General features: G+C 44.4%; 1 long non-coding RNA gene across 1 annotated transcript; it reads left to right on the forward strand.

The window, feature by feature from the left end:
• The first annotated feature begins 1,328 nt into the window (after positions 1-1,328).
• On the forward strand, positions 1,329-10,969 carry LOC308612116. Its single transcript, XR_014015076.1, has 3 exons — positions 1,329-1,388; positions 8,058-8,105; positions 10,890-10,969. It is a non-coding gene; the product is annotated as an uncharacterized lncRNA (long non-coding RNA).
• Positions 10,970-11,170: the final 201 nt, after the last annotated feature.

Raw genomic sequence — 11,170 nt, forward strand, 5'->3', positions numbered from 1 at the left:
TATCGTATGGTTTTTATCCTTCAGTTTGTTAATATGGTGTATCACATTGATTGAATTGCATATATTGAAGAATCCTTGCATTCCTGGGATAAACCCCACTTGATCATGGTGTATGATCCTTTTAATGTGCTGTTGGATTCTGTCTGCTAGTATTTTGTTGAAGATGTTTGCATCTATGTTCATCAGAGATATTGGCCTGTAGTTTTCTTTTTTTGTGACATCTTTTTCGGGTTTTGGTATCAGGATGATGGTGGCCTCATAGAATAAGTTTGGGAGTGTTCCTCCCTCTGCTATATTTTGGAAGTGTTTGTGAAGGATAGGTGTTAGCTCTTCTCTAAATGTTTGATAGAATTCGCCATCCAAATTTATTTTTTGGATGAGTGGTGCTGTATTCCTGTCTCACTGGTTGTTTGGCCTGCAGCATCCAGCACTTGAGTTTGCAGGCTGTTGGATAGAGCTGGGTCTTGGTGCTGAGATGAGGACCTCTGGGAGTCCTCACTTCGATTGATATTCCCTGGCATCTGAGGTTCTCTGTTAGTCCACCGGTTTGGACTCAGAGTTCCCACCACAGTAGCTTGGGCCTGACCTCTGGCCTGGGACAAAGATCCCACAAGTTTTGTGGTGTGGTTAAAAAAAAAAAGAAAGAAAAAAAGGAACAGTACAATATCAAAGAATAAAAAACAAAATAAAATTTGAAAGATAAAAAATATATTAAGAAAAATAAAACTATAATTGAAACAGCTGCAAAGGGTAAAATGAAACCACAATAGAAAAAGGAAAAGAAAAAGAGGTGGGGTGGGGGGAAACAAGCCAGAAGGAGAGAACAATAACAAAGTATAAAGAATAAGATAGGGCTTCCCTGGTGGCGCAGTGGTTGAGAGTCCGCCTGCCGATGCAGGGGACATGGGTTTGTGCCCCGGTCCGGGAAGATCCCACATGCCGTGGAGTGGCTGGGCCCGTGAGCCATGGCCGCTGAGCCTGCGCGTCCGGAGCAATAAAAGATTTGTTAGGAAGAATAAAAGTATAAAGGAATCAATAACAGTGAATCAACAAGGTAAAACAGAACCCCAATCTGAAAGAGGCAAAGAAGAAAAAAAAAAAAAAGCCTTGTCTATGGGGGCGGAGTTTAGGCGGGGGTGGAACTTAGGCAGGGGTGGGGTTTAGGGTGGGGTTTAGGGTGGGGCGGGACGGGTGGGGGAGGGTGACGGTTGAGCATGGGGTGGGGTCTAGGCTCTGGACCCACGTAGCTGGAAAGGGCCCTGGAGGCAAGGCCTAGGCGGGGCGGCATTCAAGCGTGGAGCTGGGCCTCCGCTTAGGACCTGAGCGTAAGGAGACAGGCAGCAGGACGAAAGGAGGGCGTCTGGAGTGTGGAGTTCTGGAGTTTGGAGGTAGGACCCTGAGTGAGGGTGTGTGGGTGGGGTTTAGGCCCAGTGTGGTTAGAGGGGGTCTCCGAGTGTAGAGGTAGGGCCCTGGGTGGGGGTGTAGGGGTGGGGCTTGGGTTCTGCACTGCAGGAGGGAGGCTCCGAGGACAGAGGATTAGGCCTGGGAGCCCAGCAGGGTCCCCAGTGCCTAAGTGGACAGGGAACGCACTGGCCGTTGTCCCTTCCGTTCCTTTGCCCCCCTCCCCCACTGTCTCCCCCAGGGTCTCCCCTGTCACCGATGGACCCCTAACCATGGGGGGGTCCCGCTGGATGTAGGAACACCTCCCCTCCCCCAGCCACCCCTCAGGGGTGCCATTCCTGGGAGTCCGGCCTTTACTTTTGCTCCCCCTTCTCCCCCCCACTCCCTCAGGACCAGCACGGCTGGAGGGGTCCTAGCTGGGCAGAGGATCAGGCCCGGGATCTCAGCAGGTTCCTGGGGGCCCAAGTGGGCAGGGGAGCCCTGGCCATGCTCCTTTTTGATCCTCTGCCCTCCCAATGGTTCCCCAATTTACCCCTTTGGGCGTGGGATCCCTTCCCCTCCCCCAGCTTCCTCTCAGGGGCGCCAGTCCCATCTCGCCTCCACTTCTCCTCCCCCTTCACTCCCCCCACGCTGCACGTCCTATCCGGTTGCTGGGGGTTCCTCCTGTCCCCTTAGGTGTCCGTGGTCCCTCACCCGTGCCTGGTAGATACCCTAGTTGTGAAGAGATGTGAATTCCACATCCTCCTAGTACGCCATCTTGACTCTCCCCCCCTGCATTGGGTCTTCGTGCTGTGCGTGGGTTTTCTCTAGTTGCGGGGAGCAGGGGCTGCTCTTCGTTGTGGTGCGCGGGTTTCTCATTGCAGTAGCTTCTCTTGTTGTGGAGCATGGGTTCTAGGCGTGTGGGCTTCAGTAGTTGTGGCATGCAGGCTCAGTAGCTGTGGCTTGTGGGCTTTAGAGCACAGGCTCAGTAGTTGTGGCACGTGGGCTTAGTTTCTCTGCAACATGTGGGATCTTCCCGAACCAAGGATCGATTGCATGTCCCATGAATTGGCAGGTGGATTCTTAACCACTGCGCCACCAGGGAAATCCAGAGTTAACAATTCTAATCACCGATTACGGCATATGGGGAGTTTTTGTACACCAGGCAATTCTCCAACACAGCTTGTTATCCTACAGTTCAATTCAATTCTGGCACTATCTACCCTGAGATAGCATCAGTTCCCACAGGTTAAGCGTTCAGTCCTACAAGACCGCTTTCCATTTCCAGTGCCAACTGCAAATCCTGGTTGTTACCCGTGCTTCTGGTTATAAATCAGAGTTTCTCACAACTGCCTTCTTGGGTTCAATTAGTTTGCTAGAGCAGCTCACAGGACTCAAGAAACTAGTTAACTTGGACTTCCCTGGTGGCGCAGTGGTTGAGAGTCTGCCTGCCAATGCAGGGGACACGGGTTCATGCCCCGGTCCGGGAAGATCCCACATGCTGCGGAGCGGCTGGGCCCTTGAGCCATGGTCGCTGAGCTGCGCGTCTGGAGCCTGTGCTCCGCAATGGGAGAGGCCTCAACAGTGAGAAGCCCGCGTACCGCAAAAAAAAAAAAAAGAAAGAAACTAGTTAACTCACTAGATTACCAGTTTCTTACAAAGGGTATTAAAGAGTATGACTCAATAACCAGATGAAGAGATATGCCAACTAAAGAAGGTTACTCACCATCTGGTTCTGAAACCGAGCAGGACCCTGTGGAGCTCCTGGGCACAGAAGCCTTTCTATGTCCCCCATTTCTTGTTTGTAGGGAATACCCTTCAGCCTCCATAAACTTCCCTTAGTACCAAAAGGTGGGTTCAAACAGTTGCTAATCAGGGAAGGGAGGAGATGCAGAGACAAGGGAGGAGGAATCAAGAAAAAAGAGTGCAGCCTTGGGGCAGAGTCCTGGTTCTGCCTCAAGGGATACACATAAAAATATCTTTGAGCTCTTCTGCAGAACTGAAACCCCCAATAGTTGGAAAATGTTAACTACTTGACAGAAGCATTCTTAATTCCAGAGAGAAGGGCATAGTTTGATAACCTTGAGAATCACAGAAGTTCACCAGGAGACCACCTGAGGCCAGATTAAAGGAATGCAGGTCCTGCACACACCCTGATCCTTATCAGCAACCCTGCCCTTGAACCACTGCTATAAAACTCCTCACCAAATCCCCCCTGGGTTGGGACACATAGTTTTGAGGGCATGAGCCTGCTGTGTCCCCCTTTGCCTGGCAAAACAATAAAGCTATTTTCTTCTACATCACCCAAAACTCTGTCTCCAAGATTCAGTTTGGCACCGGTGCACAGAGGCCCAGTTTTCAGCATCAGTTCTACAAGAATTAAGTCATTAGCCTCTCAGTCACTGACCTTCAACACACCCTGTAAGGAATTCAGGGTGGAGATCAGGAACGAGGCACTCTATGCTCTGGAAAAACTGGCAAAACAGGCCTTCAGATAGATATTTTCAGGAGAAATATTTTATGAATCTGCATTCTTGAATCTTTCCATTCTTAGAAAGTCACTAAAACTGTTAGGGGAAACACTGACCAAAGCCGCCCACCCTGGCCAGACAAGATAGTAGCCGTTTGCACAAGTTATCTTACAACAAGAGGTCCCAGTAAGGAACACAGAACTAACAAGCCACCACCAACTGGAAGAATTTAAGAAAGGTCAAAAGGAGAGAGGAGACGCAAGTCAATATGTCCTACCAACCTCCCAGAATCCTTCTCACTGGAATCCATCTTGGCTGAGCAATGCATGCACCACCAGGAAGGACCATAAATCAGAATGATTAGCCAGAGACAACCAGAAACTAACCCCATCACCATAAAACCCGAGACTGCGAGCGACATGGCAGAGCAGTCCTCCTGGGTTCCCTTACCCTCCTGCTCTCTGCCCGGGTGCCCCTCCCCAGTAAAGTCTCTTGCTTTGTCAGCACATGTGTCTCCTTGGACAATTCGTTTCTGAGCGTTAGACAAGAGCCCACTCTGGGGCCCTGGAAGTGGTCCCCCTTCCTGCAACAAAACCGTTAACTAAGCTATCTAAGCTAACTAACTAAGTTCCTTATGACTAGCTGCAACCTTCTACTGAGATGTGTGCTTGATTGCACCTATACCCTTTGCCAAAATCACCTACACCCTTTGCCAAAATCACATGCATACTGACCTCCCCCCTTACCTTTTGAACTGTTTCTCAGAGCTATCTGAGAGGCTGTCTTCCAGGCTATAGTTGTCAGTAAGACACTGAATAAACTCAGCTCACAGCTTTTACATTGTGAATTTTTTTTCAGTTGACAGACATCAATACACAGGGTGCCATCCCAAACAAAGGAGCTTCTATCATCATGGTGGAAGCACTCTGGTTCACCAACCTGGAAGCTCTCCAAACTCTGTCCTTCTGGGGCTTTATGGAGGTTTTGTTTCACAAGCAGATTGATCAAATCATTGATGACTGGCGGTTGATTCAACCTCTAGCTCCTCTTTCCCTCCCTTCCCTTCCCTCCTTGTCCTTTCCTCCCCTCTAATCACATGGTTTGTTCTCCTGACAATCAGCCCCCTTCCTTAGGTGGGGTCCAGTAGTCACCTCATTAACATAACAAAAGATATCTTTGTCATTCTCATCACTTAGGAAATTCCAAGAGTTTTAAGATCTCTGTGCCAGAAATGGGGACAAAGACCAAATATATATTTCTTATTATAGGTCACTATATCACAGGAGTTAAAACAGTTGCGTTGGGCTTCCCTGGTGGCGCAGCAGTTGAGAGTCCGCCTGCCGATGCAGGGGACGCGGGTTCGTGCCCCGGTCCGGGAGGATCCCATGTGCCCCGGAGTGGCTGGGCCCGTGGGCCATGGCTGCTGGGCCTGCGTGTCCGGAGCCTGTGCTCCGCGGCAGGGGGGCCACAGCAGTGAGAAGCCTGCGTACTGCAAAAAAAAAAAAAAAAAAAAAAACAGTTGCGTTAGTTTTGTACAGTGTTTCCACTGCTCTGGTAAGAACAAAATACAATTGATTCTTGTTATTCACGGTAGTTATGGTCTAGAAAGTTACCACAAACACTGAATTGGTGAATACTGAACCACAGTGCTCCCAAGGGAAATACAGAGTTAGGTTCCTGCAAGCTTCTGGTCACGTTTTTATCAACTGATCAATACATAACCTTATTTTATGTGTGTTTCTCTTTAAAGACACTTTATCTAACATACAGTATTGATTCATTAACATTTGAAGTCATAGTCAACTGCACTAACTCATGCCTAAAGGAGGCTTATCTAGCACACATATTTTCTCCATAAGGCACATCACAGCTTTCTTGCCCTTTGAACCTTCAGCACTACACTTGGGGGTCATTTGAAACAGTGAAATCATGAACGAAAACCACAAAAATGCAAAAAATGTGGCACTAAATAGACCACAAAAAAAACACTTGTTTACAGTTTGAGACCTAAAACAAGAAAGCAGAACTTCACCTCTTTCAACCTGTAAGAAAATTAATAAACAGAAACCTCAGTTGAATAGAGTGGGGGACTAGAAGGGGAAGCTGTCACCCCTGGAATGATAGCAGAGCCCAAAAGGAAAAAGGAAGACCCCTCTTCTTTCTCAGCAAGGAGCCAATGAAAAGCCATGGACTCTTTGTTTGCTATAGCCCTCCCAATTTCCTTTTCCTCCTTGTCAAGTACCCTTCCATTGCCATGTGGGGACTTGCACATGGCACACCATGTTCACAGACCTCAAATTGCAATCCTCTGCTGTTTCCGAATAAACCCATCTTTGATGGAGAAATATCTGGCAGTCTATTTGTTTTAGGTCAACAAACTTTGGGAGGGAATATGCATGTTGTCCAATTCCAATTTTTCCCAAACTGTGCATGCACATGTCCATGAATGACCAAAAGTGCTGAGAGTATTGATTTTGAGGTTCCAAAAAAATCTTAGCTAGTCGGCAAATTCACAAGCACAGAATCTAAAAATAGTGAGGATAAACTATGTGTATGCATGTACAAATTACAAAATAAAAATTGTGTAATTTTGGTGATTCCACTGATGAGTTAGTTAAATGCCGATATATTTACATTTAAAACTGGCATTTGCACAATATAAAGCTGAATGGTAAAATTATGTCAACAATTTAAAATTCAAGCTTTACTTAGAATGACACTAAGTAGTAAGTGAAAAAACACAAGTCAAGGGACTAGAAGAAAGGAAAACGTTTTCTATTTTAGCACCTCTGACAACACTTTTTTTTCCTGATTCTTGAATAAGGAGGTCCCACTTTTTCATTTTGCATTGGGCCCCATGAGTTATCTATCTGGCCCTGTTCCCAGGGGCCTTCTTTCCCTGTCCTCCAGTTTATGTGCTTGCCCCAGTGTTGTGTATTGGTTTGATATGATTTCAAATCCAGGTGTTTATGACCTAAGTGAAGTTGTTTTAATCTACTTGTTTATGACTAAGACATAAAATGTTGTTTTTAGAAGTAAAGTTGTTTTGATATGAGAATGAAGTAAGCTGTGTCAGGATGTCATCATCTCATCTGTTGTTGATAAGCAGTCAGTAGTGGCTAAGGGATCCGGAAGGGGGCTTTTCCATAGAAGATGTGGAGAAGGAACTATGGCCAGGGAACATTTAGACTATGAGTACCGAGATTTTTGTCTGGGCAGAGCTACTCTTTATTAACCTAGTTCTCCAAGGACCTTGGGGCATTGGCCCCTGCTTTGGTAAAGGCAACTTCTTTATTGGCAGTGGTGACCAACTGCTGGGAGACCAGCCAGCCTGCCAACACAACCACCATCGTTCCCTAGCAACGTGCTTTAGCAACCAGGGCCTTTTATTTTTGCGCTGGCGTCGGATGTCAACTCTTCCAAGAAATCAAAACTCATAGAAAAGGTATTCCCTCAACTAAATTTGGACTTTATTCTTTTCATCTCCCCTTGCATGGAGCAATCTATCACTGGTTTGGAGTATGTTGTTTCTTTACTGGCTTATTAAGAGACTATCCTGTATGCTATTGGCTTGTGAAATCATTGTAATTCCCACAGTGAACCTGTGTTAAATAAAATATTTAACAAGAACAATCTCAGTCTCTGAGCATAATTTGTCACCCCCAAACAAAGTACTGAGTCTCTTTATGGGAATATGGGACATTCGTCTTCCCCACTCCAACCTCAAGAAACACATCCTTTCTCACAAGGAGAACTCTGGCTCCCTCAGTCCTTCACTCTCCCCAGCATTCTATGCCCCAAGCCTAGGATTTGCAGGCTTCAGTGTCAGCTAGACAGACAATAAATGACCATCCCTTCCTATGCTAGCAGATTCCTATAGAGAAAGACAGGCCCAGTCCAAAGGTCAAACAGATAAAGACTCTTCCATCCATGTTTCCTTTTTCTATTATATCAGTACAAGATACAGACCTCTGGCTGCTTCCTTTAATTAGTCAATCTATTAAAGTAATAAAATCTAAAACCATGGAAGTTTCAAATGAGACATGGGGAAAAGGTTTATAATCTCAGAGTGGCAAAGGTCTTTCTAAACATGAACCCAAACTTAGAAAGCTATAAAGAGAAAGATTGATAAATTTGACTACTGCATTAGTTTTCTGAGGCCATAAACTTAGTGGCTTAAAACAACATAAATTTATTATTTTACAGTTCTGGAAGTCAGACGTCTGAAATGAGTCTCACAGGACTAAAACCAAGGTATCGGCAGAACTATATTCCTTCAGGAGGCCCCTTGCCTTTTTCAGCTTCTAGAGACTGACTGCATTCCATGGCTCATGGCCTTTTTCCTTCATCTTCAGAGCACACACTCCAACGCTGTTTCTGTTGTTGTATCTCCTTTTTTTTGGTGGTGCCACGCAGCTTGCGGCAACTTAGTTCCCCGACAAGAGATTGAATCCAGGTCCAGGCGGTGAAAGTGCCTAACCACTGGACCACTGGGAAATTCCCTACATCTCCTTTTCTGACTCTCACCTCTCTTGTCTCTTGTCTCCCTCTTACAGTGACCCTTGTGATTACATTGGGCCCACTCAGATAATCCAGGATAATTTCCCCATCTCAAAATTATTAACTTAGTCACATCACATAGTCCTTTTTACCACATGGGGTAACATATTCACAAATGCCAAGGATTGAGACATGACCATTTTTGGGAGGGACATTATTTTGTCTATCACAACTACATAACAGATTAACATATCTGATGATAGATGAAGCTGATAGCATCTGAAGCTCTGTTATAAGATTCAGAAAAGCAAAATGATATGTGCACACATAGGCATACACACACATCTGGGTTTTAAAAGAAAAAATGAGAGTAAGGAAGATGGCTGCTAGGCTTGGCACATTTGCTAGTTTCTTGATAAACTGATTTAGATTATGTACCAGATAGGGTATTAATTTAGTGGAGGTGCTTCCTTTCCTGGAAATCATAGCAAACATCAAAGCAGAAAGCAACCATGTAGAGCCACCAATGCCCTGGGAGATACCAGGCAGACACATCAGGGGAGGTTTCCAGTTGGCTAAATTTATTAAAAAATCCCTGAGTAGCTTACACTTAGATACTTAGAATCTCTGACAAAAGCTTGGGTTTGTCACAGGTGTCCTGGCTAACCTTGATGCCCTGTAAGAGGTATGTGTTCTTGATAATCTCAGATCAAGGCATAAGTCTCTAAGTGTGTTCTAATTTTGCAGAATCTCTCACACAAAAAATACGTATTCATCTGCTGCTGAGTGGAATGCTCTGAAAATGCCAGTTATGTCAAATTGGTTGATAATGTTGTTTAGGTCATACATATCCTTATTGATTTTCCTTCTGCTGGTTCTATCGACTACTCAGAGAGGAGTGTTGAAATCTTCAAATGTAATTGTGTATTCCCTATCTATCCCTTCAGTTTTACCCATTTTGTCTTCATGTATTTTGAAGCTCTATTGTTTGTTGCATGCATGTTTAGGATTGTTATGTCTTCTTTTTTTAAAATTTATTTTTATTTATTTATTTTTGGCTGCTGCATTACTGCGCACAGGCTTTCTCTAGTTGCAGTGAGTGGGGGCTACTCTTCGTTGTGGTGCACAGGCTTCTCATTGCAGTGGCTTCTCGTTGCAGAGCACAGGCTCTAGGTGTGAGGGCTTCAGTAGTTGTGGTGCGTGTGCTTAGTAGTTGTGGCTCGAGGGTTCTAGAGTGCAGGCTCAGTAGTTGTGGCGCACAGGCTTAGTTGCTCCGCGGCATGTGGAATCTTCCTGGAGCAGGGCTCGAACCCGTGTCCCCTGCATTGGCAGGCGGATTCTTAACCTCCATGCCACCAGGGAAGCCCTATGATGTGGTCTTTTTAAAATACAGTCTGACAATCTCTGCCTTTTAATTGGTATATCTAGACAATTTACATGTAATATAATTATTAATATGATTGGATTTAGGGTTACCATTTTATTATTTGTTTTCTGCTTTTCCTTTCTATTTCTTTTGCTGTTTTTGTCCCTCACTGCTCTGCTTTCTTTTTGATTCTTTGAATATTTTTTATTATTTTACTTTATCTATTGGCCTTTTGGCTATATTGTTTTGGATTTTTATTCTAGGCGTTGCTCTAGGAAATTCAGTATATATATCTAACTTTTCACAGTTTACTCAGAGTAAATATTTTGCTATCTCAAATAATATGTAGAAGCTTTTAACCATATAGGCCTCTTTACCCTTTCTCCTTTATATTGTAGCCGTCATATGTATTATAGGAACATTTGAAAATTCCAACAGACAATGATATTGTTTTTGCTTTCACTCAGTCATATATATTAAAGAAACATGATAGACGAAAAATAGACTTTTATATTTACCTAGCTATTTACCACTCCTGTTGGTCTTCCTTTCTTCTTAAATCTCCAGGTTTCCCTCTAGCATTGTTTCCCTTAAGCTTGAAGAACTTCCTTTCTTCCTGTTCTTTTAGAATATGTCCATTGATGACAAATTTTCTTAGTTTTCTTTCATTTGAAAATGTCTTTTTTTTTTTTTTTTTTTTTTTGGCTGTGCTGCACAGCTTGCAGGATCTTAGTTCCCTGATCAGGGATTGAACCTGGGCCACGGCAGTGAAACCACCAAGTCCTAACCACTGGACCATCAGGGAGTCCCCAAAAATGTCTTTATTTAGCCTTCATTACTGAAGAATATTTTTGTTGAATGTAAGACTCTGGGTTGACAGATATTTTCATACTTTAAAGATTTTGTTCCACTGTTTTCTAGCCCCCACAGTTTCTGTAACAGAGATGAACAAACCTGACTCCATATTGTATCTATTCAATATGCTCTAACCTTTGTGCTCTGTTGCCTGTGCTTAGTCATGCTGGTTTGCACCTTTTGCAAAAGAATGTTGCCTATAGCCTGAAATATACAGGATAGTCCATTCTCAAGGCTCTGACCTTTAAAGGTATAACACTTTTCCTTTAAAAAGTTGCAGAACAGAGAATAACATTTGTCTTGTTGGAAGTTTATAGGAACATTTTGACCAGACCTAGGTGGATAGCTGCAAAAATAAGGGTTCCAGCACCAAGAAGTTTGCAGTAGCCAACTTCACCCCCTCCCCTTTTAGTATAAAAGAAGCCTGAATTCTAACTCAGGTAAGATGGTTCTTTGGGACACTAGTCCACCATATTCTTTGTCTGCTGGCTTACTGAATTAAACTGTTATTCTTTGCCCCAACACATCATCTCTTGATTTATTGGCCTGTTGTGCAACAAGCAGTACAAGGTTGGACTCAGTAACATTTCTGATGAGA

Source organism: Mesoplodon bidens (genome assembly GCF_964165515.1).
Source record: "Mesoplodon bidens genome assembly, chromosome: 2".
Classification (NCBI taxonomy): domain Eukaryota; kingdom Metazoa; phylum Chordata; class Mammalia; order Artiodactyla; family Ziphiidae; genus Mesoplodon; species Mesoplodon bidens.